The sequence below is a fragment of the Orbicella faveolata genome, unplaced genomic scaffold, assembly GCF_042242905.1.
Source record: "Orbicella faveolata isolate gen_17 unplaced genomic scaffold, um_ofav_v1 contig_47, whole genome shotgun sequence".
Taxonomy (NCBI): Eukaryota; Metazoa; Cnidaria; class Anthozoa; order Scleractinia; family Merulinidae; genus Orbicella; species Orbicella faveolata.
Window position 1 is genome coordinate 14,590,001 of NW_028301577.1, and position 15,875 is coordinate 14,605,875.

The 15,875-nt window shown below is 43.1% G+C and overlaps 1 long non-coding RNA gene across 1 annotated transcript; it reads left to right on the top strand.

The window, feature by feature from the left end:
* Positions 1-6,327: 6,327 nt before the first annotated feature.
* Positions 6,328-9,613, top strand: LOC149097279 (uncharacterized). The gene is made up of 4 exons (XR_016204086.1): positions 6,328-6,712; positions 8,024-8,993; positions 9,077-9,142; positions 9,502-9,613. It is a non-coding gene; the product is annotated as an uncharacterized LOC149097279 (long non-coding RNA).
* Positions 9,614-15,875: the final 6,262 nt, after the last annotated feature.

Below are 15,875 nucleotides of genomic sequence, written 5' to 3' on the forward strand. Positions count from 1 at the left end.
TACCCATATCAGTATCCGACTTAAGTTTCATTCCATGTTCAAAGCTAAATTCCTGAGGGGTGTGCCTACAAACGAGGACTAACAATAGAGCTATAAATCAATGAACATAATAAATCCCTCTAAGATTCTCTAACCGAAACAAGTGATAGGTTGAGGTATCACTGAATTCCTAATTTTCAACCTCCTGCTCTCATTTCATCGTCTCTCCCGGTTAATAACACGTACCCGTTGTAGCTAGTTCCAGCCGATCCCAGGAATGCAAATCTCATTAACAGTCAGTGCTCTCTCTGATAACCATAACAAGTACTTTTAAGGGTATCAAGTCTTATATCGGAGGTTCGGTGATATTTCTTTCTAAAAGCAAAAACTGAAATAGTGTTCAACATAACCTTGCTCAGCACGTTTGCGAAAATCTATTGGTTCCTTTCAGAGGTTTCTTTGAGAGCACTCGGCTAACCTCCAGGTACGATTTCCGTACAGCGCCATACATTAATTATGTATGCAACTATCTCAAACTATCACATTATACTCAAACAGCAATCGTGAAAAGAACGAGTCAGTCAAAAAATTGCATGCATAATTAATGTAAGGGGTGGTGCGAAAATCCTGCGAACCTCCCTGTCAAAATAAGAGAGCCCCTCTGCCAGTTTTGTCCACATAGTATAATTTCTACTGACAGAATCGCTATGATTACGATGACGACCACAAAGCGCTTTGTGGTGTATTGAATAGGCCACAAAGCGCTTTGTGGTGTTTTGAATAGGCCACAAAGCGCTTTGCGGTGTTTTGAATAGGCCACAACGCGCTTTGTGGTGTGAAAAATTGGAAAACCCAAATTATTTCAGAAAATAGCTGTGAGATATTTGCGAGTCAACGAGCCATCCAGTTTTCAATGTTAAATCCCAAAATAAAACACCACATAGCGCTTTGTGGTGTTTTGAATAGGCCACAAAGCGCTCTGTGGTGTTTTGAGTAGGCCACAAAGCGCTCTGTGGTGTTTTCAATAGGCCACAAAGTGCTCTGTGGTTTTTTGACTACTACTGCTGTTTTGTAAAGCAAAGCAAACTAGGAACAGTTAGAAAGCACTCCGGCCATAAAAATCTACTCGACAAGAAAATTTCTGTAATAAATGTTCGATGCTACAGGAGACGGCTTACCCAAAAAGGTTCAGTCAGCCTCAACAAACTTATACTGAGAAGAGGGCTTTCGCGAACCGGATTTCGTGTGAGTGACAAGATTGGGAATAGAGAAATATTGCGCAGATTGAGTGCTAGTTTTACAGCACCGAAACTAAAATTGGTTACACTGCTTCTCAGAAATTTTGTTTTGCCTCTGTAAGATCATTAAACGATCTGAATAATTTGAGCATAATCAAAGCGCGGAGTTTAATATTGGCTGGCCGGGAACACGCAGTTCGCAAACCGGAGAGCAACCACTGTTTAAATCTTCGATCGAACTTTCATGTTGAATTTGAAACTGAAAATACACTAAGCGGTCAATTTCCGATAGAAATCTTGTGAGGTAAATGCTATTCTTGCAAATAGTCGCTGCATATTTACGTTCAGAGTCACTCTGGTTCAGAGTAAAGACATACAAAGTCAAATACTGCTTCCGAACGCTACCCTTCCAAAACTCAATTTTGCTCGAAGACCGAACTGCAACGGAGTTTAGTTACCAGTCTTATGCTGCGTGTTATTAGATAGAACGCATGATATGATTGGCTCCGTATATCACATTACGTCAGAGGACATGTCTGCTACATAGGACATAACTGCAACGGTACACATGGTTTACCCGAGGGTTTTTTTTTTTAACCGCGCGGCCATGGGCCGAGCGCGGTTCATGGTTTACCCGTGGGTTTTTTTTTTTCGCAGTTTTGTCTGCGACCAGACCCAAGCTTCCACTCGGCCAAATTTTGAGTCACGCAACCTGTGATGTTTACTCGCCAAAAGCTGTTGAAACATTAATAAATCTCATCTCCGATACTGACTTTCGCGGGAAAAAATTAAAAACCCAGCGTTCGTCAAAAATTATATTTTTTCACCAGAAATTTAGCTCGGAACATATACATATTTATATACCTTTGAATCGTCGATGAAATGACCTTTCCCGGATATTTTTTCCTTCGGGGTCAACAAAAACCTCCGATTACAAAATCACGCCGAACCCACACGTTGCAAAAAAATCTCTTCAAAACCCTGACTTCGAAGCGATATAACACTTCAGCGTTATAGCTACCACACATCGGCAGGCGGTAAATCTATTCATTAACAATCCAGCCTTATCGTGTTAAAATTTCAGCGAAATCGAAAAAAACCAGAATTGATTAGAATTTTTTTGTGACCTCACTCCCCAGACTTGACCTAACAAAGGAAGCAACGGTCGCCCATAGCAACCGAAAAACACGAACATAACAAAGCCGAACGTTTCGGCCAAAAATCTCCAGAATTATCGCCTGAGAGCTTAAACTTGAATGGGAACATCTTTTTCGAACTTTTTTCAACTGATTTAGACGAAAGACTGGCCTCGGCGGGCTACAAGAAAGACCAAGAGAAAAGGAGAACAAGACAGCAGAACAAGCCGATAACATTTCATCGCACGGCTTTCGGCACGAAAACGAAAATACAGCTTACTTCTGGATAAATTCAGCCTTAGAAGCTAGCAACCGGCCCCAAATTACTTTCTGTATCCTTACAAATGTCCTGACTTCCATCTCCGAAAGATTTTGCCCCAATTTTGAGCAAATAAACATTTCGTCGACGGTGACCGTCATTACGGTGGCTTGCATACTAAATTAGCTAACTTGACAAAATTCTCCCGAGGGGGGGATATGACGAAAAGAGCTGAAAGATGGCCTATAATTGGCTAAGGATGAGATCATCGAAAGTAACGCCAATTTTCTCTCAGGTTTTGTATCTGTGGTCACTGGACTGACCAAAATCGATACATCGCTCGGGATAGAGATTATTAAATTATATGACTTGTGTGACTACTTTGCTAGCCCTTTACTCGTGGAAAACACCAATTAAATTTAATCATGACTTTTAAGAAAGAAAGCTGTTGTTAATAGTGTTATTATCGTGTCATTCATATCGCTCATGCCCATACATATCCCGAAGAAAGTTCTACAAAGATTAAGACCATTGCGTCATCGGAGATTTGCCAATGGCTACCACTGATGGTGCAATAATACAGTTTGTGTTGATCAAGTGATGTGATGTCTACAGTAAGAAAAGAATCATCAATAACTGCTTTGGAATGTGCACTGCGTTCCGACGGTAGTGCTAAGCAAACAGTTAAATTTTAAAAGCGCGGTTATAAGATCTAACAGATCTTCTTGATTTTTTTGTCGGAGACCAGACGCATGTACCGTTGCAGTTATGTCCTATGTGGCAGAAATGCCAACTTTGAATTACGCAATCTGTAATGTTTTCTCGCCAAACCTTGATTCCTCGGGGTCAACAAAACTCTCAGATTACATAGTCACGCCAAACTCACGCTTTGCAAAAAAAATCTCTTCAAAACCCTGACTTCGGAGCGATATATCACTTTAGCGTTACTAGCTACCTCATATCGGCAGTAGTAAAATCTATTCCTCAACAATCCAGCTTCATCATATTAAAATTTCAACGAAATCGAACAAAACCAGAACTAAATATAATCAGATTTTTTTTGTCACCTCGCTTCATTGCTTAAGTCAACTAAGGAAGCGACGCTCGCCAAAAGCCAAGAGTACCCGTCGGATCCGCTCCGCAAAATATCCGCTCTGCAGACTAAAGTTGAGCTGGCTGGGAATCTTAGCAATAAACAGAATCTTGCTGAGAATTGAATAAGAATAGCAACTATTGTTATATACCTCGTTCTTCAAAGCCCACCGACACATGTAAATAAAGAGGCCGGGTATTCTGAAGTTGCTCCCCAATTTCTCGCTAGCGAGTTTTAGCAAGGCCTCTCTCCCAGGCCTTCACTTAGAAGGCGATTAATTAGTCCTGGGGATTAATAGGTTGCGATCATTCAATATGGCTGATGTTGGCTGATGTCCAAATCTCAACTAACGAAGGTCAAGGAGGCCTTGTGAGTTGTTTTACTGGTTTTAATGACTGTTTAGAACAGTTAGATTCCGATGCTGACAATTTTGTGACTGAATACCTGGAAAGGAAACTGGAATTCGGTGCTTTAGCAATTTTTGCTTTGCGTTTCTTGCGAGTGTTTTGAATTATTGAAATTATACGATAGCCTGAAGCGCGGAGTCAACGTAGAATTTGTGATGTTACTTGGTCCTTGCTGAGCAGCTGTGGAAGTACCAGTAGTGATGACACTGCTAACAGTGCTATTAAAGCTAGCATTACTGGTACAAATGCTGGGAGAGGGCTGTGCTCTGCTTCGCCTGAAAATTCGCGACACTTCACCTTCGACAGAAACTGTTCGTTCGTCGCTCATGGTTCCACCGTTCGTCTGAGGTGGATTTGGCTGGCTGTTTTCTGGCTGTCTGCGCAATCTACCGATGTTATCAAGGATTTGTCTTCAGAGATGCCAACCTAAAAAAATCGAAATCCGGGAGATCGCCAAAGTTACCTTTTTTGACCCCAAAAAAATGTTGTTCAAAGTAAAGATCTTCAGATTAAATCTTAAAAATTCATCAAATATCAAAAATACTTTCCCCAAAACACAAAAAATCGGCGGAAATATGTCAGAAAAATGTATTTTATGCGCTTTTATTTGTTTTTCCGGGAGATTTGGTGACTCGTACGGGAGAGCGGGAGATTTGGTCTGTATCCGGGAGAGTTGACATAGATGTGTCTTACGACGGGATTCACAATTTTTAGCTTACAGTAAGCTTCTGTTGCTTCAATTTCGCTTCAATTGAAAACCAGCTGGTGATAAAGCACCGAATTCCAGTTTCCTTTCCAGGTATTCAGTTCAACTGTTCAAAAAGGTCATTAAAACCAGTAAAAAAAACTCACAAGGCCTTCTTGACCTTCGTTGGTTGAGATTTGAACGTCAGCCATATTGAATGATCGCAACCTATTTATCCCCAGGACAAATTAATCGCCTTCTAAGTGAAGGCCTGGGAGAGAGGTCTGGCTAAAACTCTCTAGCGAGAAATTGGAAACTCGCTAGCGAGAAATTGAACACTCGTTAGCGAGAAATTGGAAACTCGCTAACCGGAGAAATTGTAAACTCGCTAGCGAGAAATGAATGAGTTGCCAGTAATCGGATACCCGTGTTTACGCAAAGAACTCTGGGATCGTCAGGGGGCAAACATTGCAAGTCGCTAGAAGGAAATGTATGGCGAAAAAGTTGTTTCGACGACCAAAGACATGGTTTTGGGGAGAGATCAACGCTTTTTTGCCGTTGTTTTATCGCGAATGGATTTTGGCAATGTTGATACATCGAAAATGGGAGTTTTTGTTTGAATAACCGTGAAATAAGTGATAAAATGTACCGATAAACTCCCTTTTGCTTGCGTGAGGTTTATTGTGAAATACATTGAAGAGAATATTGAAAATTTCAATACACGCCTGATCTCGAGAGGCTACCCGGAGCAAATGGTAGAAAAGACCCTCCGAGAAGTTAAATATAAAGACAGAAAAGAAGCTCTAAAACAGAAATCGAAAATTGCAGGAGGAACTACTACCCTTTGTGTCGGGCAATTTCACTCAACTGTCAATACCAAACTTTGGAAAGCATAATCACGCACAAATGGCACTTTTAAATACAAAGGCTCAGAGATATATTCAAGGAGCCATCCTTGATCTGTTATAGAAAAGGAAAATCACTGAAATACGTGCTTGTAAAAGCAAAACAAAGGCTTTGAGCAACACAGTAGCAACACAGCATGAGTCGCGCGGACTCATTTGTCATTAAATCAACCCCAGACAGTACAGTGATCGCCACCGGGCTTATTTCCAGTATTATTTGTATGACTGAGCTCTCAAATAAGCCAAAAGTAGCCTGTCCACGACTTAAAAGGCTTTACTAGGTTATTTCCTCTCGATTTATACCTAATTAACTTTGTAATGTGTTCAGACCATTACGCGATGTAAATTTCACAATAAACCTCACGCAAGCAACGGAATTTATCGGTAGATTTTGTCACATATTTCACGGTTATTCAAACAAAAACTTACATATTCCACATATCAACATTGTCCAAATCCATTCGCGATAAAAACGACGGCGAAAAAGCGTTGATCTCTCTCAAAAGTCGTTTTCTTGTACATCGAAACAACTTTTCGCCATATATTTCCTTCTAGCGACTAGCAGTGTTTGCCGCCTGACGATCCCAGAGTTCTTCGCGCAAACACGGATATCCGATTACTGGCAACTCATTCATTAAAAACTCGCTAGCGAGAAATTGAAAACTCGCTAGCGAGAAATTAAAAACTCGCTAGGGAGAACTGAAGTTTCTCCCAAAACAATCGACCATCGCTTCATTAAATTCACCCATACATGTTCCAAGCTCACCATTTAAGATTTGCAGCTCGCCAAGGCTAAAAGCCGGTTGGACCAAGATTTAAAACTCGAATGGCTTTTGGCAGTAACGACTTGCCATAGTAACTTCATAATATTTTGGAACTAAAACATTGTTCCCGTATAATTTTGTGTCCAAAGGTCGGTTTCAAGCGCGGTCAGATTTTGCCGACCAGTTGTTTGAGGGTTTGGCTGCCAGAGAACTCTGAGGACTCCACTGATAAATTCAAAGGTTCAGGTAAGAACTACTTTGGAGTTGAACTAGTTGAATCAGCCTATGTATTTAATATTGATAATGTTAAGCAATGTGTGCGGGAAAAGCCGGCGCAGTTTTTCAAACTGTATTCGCCAATGTATTGTATTTCAAACCCAACAGAAAGTGCAGCTTCAGGAAGACAGTGAAGGCAAGAAAAGGCCTAATATGTCTCAGAACTTGGAAGGGTTTTCGAAATTGTCAGTCCATTCATCCACAGTGATCCTACTTCCAAGTGTAATTTCAATTCTGTAATTTTAACGACCAGTAAAATCCGATCCCGGTGCTGCAGTCGATCATGACCGCTTTTTAACGCGTCGAACGTTAAAACATGAGCTATTGAAACACATTTGCCGCGTCTTGGACAAACTGACGAGATATTGAAATGATCATTTTTTCCCGGTGTAAGAAAGTATTGTTTCCATCGCTTTCTTTACTGAAGTCCGATCATCTTCTTTCTATAACTGAAGGCTGATTACCTATTGCTGCCTTTTGGTATCGCCGAAAATTTGTCCTGAAAGAGCTGTTGACCAATACACCTGATTGATCTAGTTCCATGCCAATTGTACTGTACTTTGGCATTTAAAAGTAGGCAATCATATCATTCCAGATTTCGTTCTTTCGGTGCCGGTAGCGCTAGGACAATAATGTGTAATTTAATTTCTTATGCGTTCTCATTTGTTAAAGCGCGTATTTTGCGCACAGTTTCTGTCAGAGAACAAGTTATTTTGATGCCTGCGTTGCTACCGGAAATGGAGACATTTCGCCTTATTGTCCCTCTTTTTATGATGGCACAGACAGTGATTTTGTGGTGGAACAATTATCGCACTGTTCAGTTCACGTAGCTTAATGTAAAAGCGCGAAACACGGCACACGAAAAAATAGGGGAGGGGCATGGCACCCGTTCACACCATTCACTGTATTCACGCTTCTGGGTTATAGTTTGATGACGAAATGAGCAGTAAAAAATTATTCCACAATTATTGCTTTCTTAAACAGTTAAATCCTTGCTTCTTTGACTTACCCTAGGAAATGTAATTTTCAGCAGTGTAACATCAGTTAAAATCTAAGACATTTCATTGAATACTCTCCTGAATGAGCTACTTTTGTGAACATAGTTCTTGATCTAGATCTTACATTGAGGGGCCCGATAGTATCACCAGTTTTGTATATTATTATGTGTCCGTGGCTGTATGTGTATTTGGATGCATGTGTGTGTGTTTGGACGCGGGGAGGACGCCGGTATAAGAGGGATTATGCAGTATGTTACATTTTCTAAAACATATCATTTTTCAGGTGTAAAATTAATTGCGTGAACTATAAGAAGCATATCTAAAGATGCTGCAAACATTACCTGATGTCATGGACTGGTACCCAAGAAGAGATGAGCGAATATGTTGATGAAACCACGCGATTAAGTTTGTGAATCTTTTATGCTGATCGTCCAGTGTGTATTTATGACATTACATTGATCTGATTGATACATTTTGTTAACGAACCTCTTGACGTAATGATGCTGTTAATAGCAATACTTTTACGGTGAACCGCCTGTAACATCCCAACAATTCCGGGGTCTTTGCTGCGAAACTTTGCACTTAACTGTGTGAAGCTTTTACGGTGAACGGTCTGTAACATCCCATTAATGCCGGGGTCTTTGCTGCGAAACTTTGCACTGAAATGTGTGACACTTTAACGGTGAACGGCTTGTAACATTTCATTGCTGGGAAACTTTGCACTTAAGTGTGTGAAACTTTAACTGTGAGCGGCTTTTTACATCCCAACAATGCCGAGGTCTTTGCTGCGAAACTTTGTACCTAACTGTGTGAAACTTTAACGGTGAACGGCCTGTAACATCCCTACAATGCCGGGGTCTTTGCTGCGAAACTTTGCACTTACGTGTGTGAAACCTTTACGGTAAACGGCCTGTAACATCCCAACAATTCCGGGGTCTTTGCTGCGGAACTTTGCACTTAACTGTGTGAAACTTTTACGGTGAACGGCCTGTAACATCCCAACAATGCGGGGGTCTTTGCTGCGAAACTTTGTACTTAACTGTGTGAAACTTTTACGGTGAACGGCCTTTAACATCCCTTCAATCGGTATTTATGAAATTTTTACGGTAAACTACCTGTAGGAATATGAGTGTCTTTGGTTGTTTAGCTTTCAAGTTAAATTAATTTTGTGAAAGTTGTGTTGACAGTGCTTTGCAGTCTTGGGCAAGGCATGGATCAGTGACATGGAGTGAGATGGATCACCAACATTCAAGGTATGTATTATCAAGATTTTTTTTTATTCATTTTATGATAAAAATTGTAATGTGGTTTATACACTTTTATCTCGCAATTCCAGAGTGGGAAGCTCAGAGAAAACAGTTGTCCAAAGAAAAAGAAGAAGACGTTTTTCAATACTTTTGAGGTAAACATGGTGTTACTAATCAATACTAAACCAGCTCCCTTTAAATGTTTTAGGGAGCTGGCATAACCCTTTATTTTTCAAAAAAATCATTAGAAATAATTGTAAACTACTAAATCGGGGTAAACATATAAAGTGTGCTGCTGTTGTTGAAAGTACAATCATTATTGGGCTAGCAATGTAGAAGTAAGGCCGATAGGTATTTGTAAAGGACTTCAACATTATTTTTTTGTTCATTTCCCTTACACCATTATATAAAAGTAATTTTGCAAAAAACATTTCTTTGGTGAAAGCAAGTTTGATCTTAATGTCTAGAAGGATTAGAGGGGTCTTATTTTAAACATTAGTGTGAATCATTTTAGATGTCAGAACGTAAAGTGCCAAACTGTCACACGTATGCTGAACCTGGAAGGCATCTGAAGTATCGGAAAACAACGTGCTGGAAGACACCTTGTCCGATCCGCTTAAGACATAGATGGTAAGTTGTATTGTTTTTAAGGGATAAGATAATCAAAGTGTAGATTTTGCTCATAGCCGCCAAAGTAACCACATATTGCTAATTTATCTCTTATAATAGTCAACAGACAATAGGCTGTTGAATAAAGGTCCTAAACAATGCGTTTGTTTTTAATCTAGGTCGAAACGCTGGCGAGAACATTTTTTTCGCCTATAATTGCCTTGCTGGCATTTCAAATGTTACTCTTTACTGCTGGCTGGCTACTTGGCTGATTGTCATTTTTTAGCTCGGTATTCAAAATTTTTATTATGTCTGGCTGGGAGTTTTATGAAATAAAGTCGATCTTGCTAGCAGTGAAGAGCGGATATTTTTTTCCCAGGAAAGTTAATTATTAATGGTAATTGACGTGGGAGCACAGAATCAGTGCTTGGGAAGTCACAGCTTAAATTTCCAGTGGAAGTGTCATTGGGTACTCCTGAAAAGCCACCGAAAAACACGAACATAACACGAACCGAGGTTTAGGTCCAAAAAATCCAGGACTATTGCCTGAGAACTGAAAATTCAAGAGGAACATGTTTTTCGAACTTTTCTCAGGTTATTTAGGCGAAAAAATAACCTCGGCGGGCTCCAAAAGAGAACGAAAGAAAAAACAGAACAAGACAGTGAGAAGAGCCGATAATTTATTCAATTTGTTCACCGCCTACGTTACGTTTAAGTTAAAAAAAGCTTACTTCTAGATAATTTCAGCCTAGCAAGCCAGGAACAGGTCCCAAATTACTTTCTGTATCCTTACAAATGTCCTGACTTCCATCTCGAAAGATTTGGCCGACACACATATAAAGTGGGGGTTCTGGCACAGTGGGGAGCAAGAGGGCAAAAAACCGTCCGAAAAAGCCCCCCAGCTCCTTCTCTTCAGACTAAAGCTTCGGAGAAGGAGCTGGGGGGCTTTTTCGGACGGTTTTTTGCCCTCTTGCTCCCCACTGTGCGTCCAGAACCCCCACTTTATATGTGTGTGTGTGCTGTGCCAGAATTTAGTGTGTGTGCTGTGCCAGAACTGCGCGTGTGTGCTGTGCCAGAACGGAGGGATGAGCGCTGTGCCAGAACCGTGTGTGTGTAACGCAACAGCAAAGCGAAAAAGCTGGTCCATCGTCCGTAAACAATATGCGCGGATGTGCCCTTCACATGTATATACAAAACTGTGCCAGAAAATTTTTCCTATTGGAGAAGCGCACAATCAGTGCATGCTGCGCCGACATGGCTGTCGCAAGATACTCGTCCGATGTTCTGCAAATGTTCTACGGCCCAATACCGAGGGAGGAAAGAATAAACCTTCCCAAGCCGTTGGCACATGAGGTTCACGCATTATATGACGGGTTCCAAATATCCCAAAACAATTTCCAAGAATTGCTCCGTGTGTGGAGAATGGGCATATCCGAAAGGAACCCAAACAATAAAGATCTTTTGAGGTTTGCAAGAGAGAACAAAGAAAAGATCTCCGATTTTGTCGAACAAGAAACCCTAAGGTTAAATAGCGTTAAAGTAAGTTTCGGGTTACAAGTGAAGTTCTCAATAGAAAGAAACGACCAAACACAATTTATGAAGCATTATTTCAAAGAAGACGAAACGCACGTTTTCAAAAAGAATGAAGAGGACCTGATAAGACAAAAATTCGACGAATTCATTGAAATCGCAAAAGGAGAAATAGAGCACTGGTCCGAGATGGGATCAGGATGGGCGGTTGAAAGGATACAGGTCGCATACATGAATGTTGCGCGCTATCAGCCACTTCGCGGAGGGAGCTATCTGCCACTTCCCGCCAAACTGGCGAGAAAGAAAGCGATAATCAACCTCCAAAACAGGGACAACGAATGTCTGAAATGGTCGCTCAGAGCCGCTTTATTCCCTCCAAAAGATGGAAACAACCCGCAAAGACCAAGCAAATATCCTGTCAACGACGGCATCAACTACACAGGAATCGATTTCCCGACGCCGGTAAAACAAATAGAAAAGCTCGAGGCACAAAACCCGAAACTCGCAATAAACGTATTTGGCTGGAAAAACGATTGTGTGATTGTGCACCGGATAAGCCGAAAACAAGCGAACGTGCCGCGGATAAACTTGATGTTAATTGAGAAAGGGGAACTTCAGCATTACTGTTTCGTAAAAACAGAAAGCGCTTTGCTTTTCGATCAGACAAAGTACAGAGACGCAGAGCACTTTTGCATGCTGTGCTTGACCAGTTTCTCAAGAGCAGACTTGCTCGTGGAACACAAAAAATATTGCAACAGTGTGAACGGCAGGCCGACAAGGATTGTGATGCCGAAAGAGAGGGAAAACACCCTTTCCTTCGAAAACTTCAAAAAACAGATGAAGATGCCCTTCATTATTTACGCGGATTTTGAGGCTCTTGTCAGAAAGATTCATGGCTGTGAGCGTGAGAGAACGCAAACAAGCTACACAGAGAAGACCGAAAGGCACGAGGCATGCGGCTATTCTTACCTTGTTGTGAGAAGCGATGGTGAAGAGGTAGGCTCCAACACTTACAGGGGCAAAAACGCGGTTGGGGAGTTTTTAAGTGCCATTATGCAGGGGGAGGAGAAAATAAGAGAGAGTTTGGCCACACCAAAGCCGATTGAAATGACGTGGAAGGACTGGGAAGACTTCAAGAAAGCGGTCGATTGCCACGTTTGCAACAAAGCTCTGATAAAAGACGAATTCATGGATTTTTTGCCTGTCTGGAACTTTGTAGAAGAACCGGATGAAGAAGGCGTAAGAGAAAAATGGGTTTATGGGGGCAAGGCCACAAAAAATGTTTCTACATGGCACAGAAAGAGAAGGAGAAGTGGGGATTTCAAAGGCTTAAAAGGTTGGAAGATGAAAAAGACAAGTTAAAATCAGAATCACAGAAAAACTGCAAGTACTGTGGGAACCATTTACTTCAGAAAAACTTCAGAGCGCGGTAAAAGACCATTGCCTCATAACGGGAAGGTTCCGCGGAGCCGCGCACAGCGAATGTAACAAAAAGTTGCGAATTAACCCCAAGAGGGACCAAATACCAGTCGTATTCCACAACCTGACGGGCTACGACGCGCACCACTTGATGCAAGCGATGTCGAAGCTGGAGAAAGAGGTGAAATGCGTCGCCAAAAACATGGAGAAATATATAACATTCTCTGTAGGTAATCTTCGTTTCATCGACAGCTTGAACTTTTTGCAAGGGAGCCTCGATTCACTTGTAAGAGCGACACCGAAGGAGTCGTTAAAAATAACATCAACGATTTCGAAAGGCAGCGACCTTGTTTACAAAAAAGGGATCTATCCTTACGAGTATATGGACTCAAGGGAAAGATTCAGAGAGACAAGGCTTCCGGACAAAGAGAAGTTTTACAGCAAGCTGAACGACGAGCACATAACAGACGAAGAGTACGCGCACGCGCAGGCGGTCTGGGAGGCTTTTGGATGGAAAACGCTGGGCGATTACCACGATCTTTATGTGAAAACTGACGTGGCGCTGCTGGCGGAAGTGTTTGCGAACTTCAGAAAACTGTGCCTTGATCAGTACGGGCTGGATCCGGCGCACTATTTCACGTCGCCAGGCCTCTCCTGGGACGCGCTCTTGAAAAAGACTGGGGTCGAGCTTGAGCTCTTCACACACTACGAAAAGCACCTCTTCGTAGAAAGGGGAATGCGGGGTGGAATCTCTATGGCGAGCAACAGGTTCGCCAAGGCAAACAACCCGCAACTACCGGGCTACGACCCCAGCAAGCCAAAAAAATACCTCCTCTATCTCGCCGGAAACAACCTTTACGGATGGGCGATGAGTTTGCCTCTCCCGATAAGAGGCTTCAAGTGGAAAAGGGAGCTGCCCACAGAGGAGGAGATTCTTGGGATGAGAGAAAACGCAAAGAAGGGGTGCTTTCTCGAGGTGGATCTCGAATACCCACCAGAACTTCACGAGGAGCACAACAGCTATCCCCTGGCGCCGGAGAAAAAGGCCGTAAAAAAGGAGTGGATGTCGTACTACCAGAAGGGGCTGATGAAAGACCGGGACCTGAAACCCCCGGACAGCAAGAAGCTGCTGCTAACGCTTCAAGACAAAAAGAACTACGTTCTGCATTACAGGAACTTGCAGTTTTATCTGAAGCAGGGAATGAAACTGAAGCGTGTGCAGAGGGTGCTGGAGTTGCAAATAGAACGCTGGATGGAGCCGTACATCCGGATGAACACACAGTTTAGGAAGAAAGAGAAGAGCGACTTTGAAAAGAACTTTTACAAGCTAATGAACAACTCCGTTTTCGGCAAAACCATGGAAAACCTGCGCAACCGCGTTGACATAAGAATAGTGCGCAGCAACGAGACGGGCAAAATAAGGAAATTGATCGCCAGCCCTTTGTACTCAAGGCATGTTTTATTCTCAAACGACATGGCGGGAATCGACATGCGAAAAAGCAGGCTGCTCCTCAACAAGCCCGTCTACACGGGGATGACGATCCTTGACAACAGCAAGATCCTGATGTACGACTTCTATTACAACGAGCTAAAAAAGCAGTACGGCCCGAAGTGCGAGCTCTTGTACACGGACACCGACAGCCTTCTTGTCGAGATCGAAACAGAAGACGTCTACGAAGACATGAAAAACAACATGCACCTTTACGACACGAGCGACTACCTGGAGGAGCATACCCTCCACTCAAACAAGAATAAAAAGGTCTTGGGCAAAATGAAAGACGAATGTGCAGGAACCCCCATTGCAGAGTACGTTGGTCTGACACCGAAAATGCACTCCATCTTCAAGGCGGACGAAAAAAAATATCAAAAAAGCGAAGGGTGTGAAAAAGGAAGTTGTCAAGAAACAAATAACCCATGAACAGTACAAGGAAACGCTTTTCGGTGGGAAGCAGCAATGGCATGAAATGAATATTCTTCGAAGCGAGGGTCACGAGATCTACGGTGTGCATATTAACAAAATTTCGCTTTCGCCATTTGATTCAAAGCGATGGATAGATGACGACGGTATCCACACAAAAGCTTACGGGTACACCTGCATGGATATATTGTCAACATTAACAGATGACGAACTTAGAGGGTTGGAGGCCGAAGTTTCAAAGTTGCTCTGGTGGTAATTGTGTGTTCGGAGGAACAACCAGCAGCTCTTCGCGCACGAAGCCGCGCTTGGGCCCGTCGCGCAGATAGTATAGAACGGGCTAATCCGGTTTGGAAAAAGACCTTGGAATGCCGAAAACTTTCAAAGACCAGATTGGATCCGTGGCCCTTTTCACACCTCCTTCAAGCTCGCCGGGCAAGACAAGAGAGGGCAGGATTTTTTCGCGTTTTCCAACAGGCCTCGTGTAAGGTGTCGACGGCCTTGAGTAGACAGATTTTTCTTTGATGGCGACGGCGGGTTTCATGCCGATCAGGCTTGTGACCTCGTTGTTCAGAACCGAAACTACTTCAGGAAGTCTTTTCACCCAGGCAGTGGACCGCTTGCCCTCAGGGAGAAGCATCTCTTCGGCATACTGGTGCCCGAATAATCGCTCGGCCAGAGTGCGGTTGAAACGTTCAACAATAGCCTGGTCGCGGTGAATGTTAACGCGTCCGCCCCGGATAAAGGTTTGGTGCTTGTCCATCTCTTTGGTGACGGCGCCCATGAATTCGCGCCAGGGGTCAACCCGCAGCATTTCGGGCCATTCGAGAGGCGAGCGCTTGTAAATCTTCTGAAAGGCCAGGACGACCTCATCAGAATTTTTCGAAGTCAGGGGTTTGGGGTCTTTGAAGCAGCTGGCCACGTCGACAACGGTCAGCGCGTATTTGAAAACTTTGCGGCCGCGAGGGAGCTTGTCGTGCGGGAGAAAAAGAAGGTCAGCCTGATGGACCCTCTTGGGCGTGGGAACGTCGAATTTCGGCCGAGGAATCCGCTTGGGCGCGGGGAGGTATATCTGCCAGAGCGCTTGCCTGATCAGCCACTTTTTTGCGGCTTCTTCAGGTACCTTGGCGGCCTCGGCCAATTTTCTTATCGCGGCAATGCCTTTCCAATAGCCCCCGGGGCTGTAGTAAATCTTTGCGAGTTTCGCGTCCATATAACAAAGGCGTAAAAAAGTTTAAAGGAACCGGAAGGCCGCGTAGCCCAGAGCGAGCGCCCCGACGCCCACGAACGCGAGTTCGCTGTTTTTCTGCTGCTCGCTTGGCTGATAGAAATCTGAGAACTTCTGCTCTTGGGGGGCACCATCTGTTCGTCAGAATGCGCCTGGTTGTAGAGTTTGAAGGCGTAGTCCGTGTTGG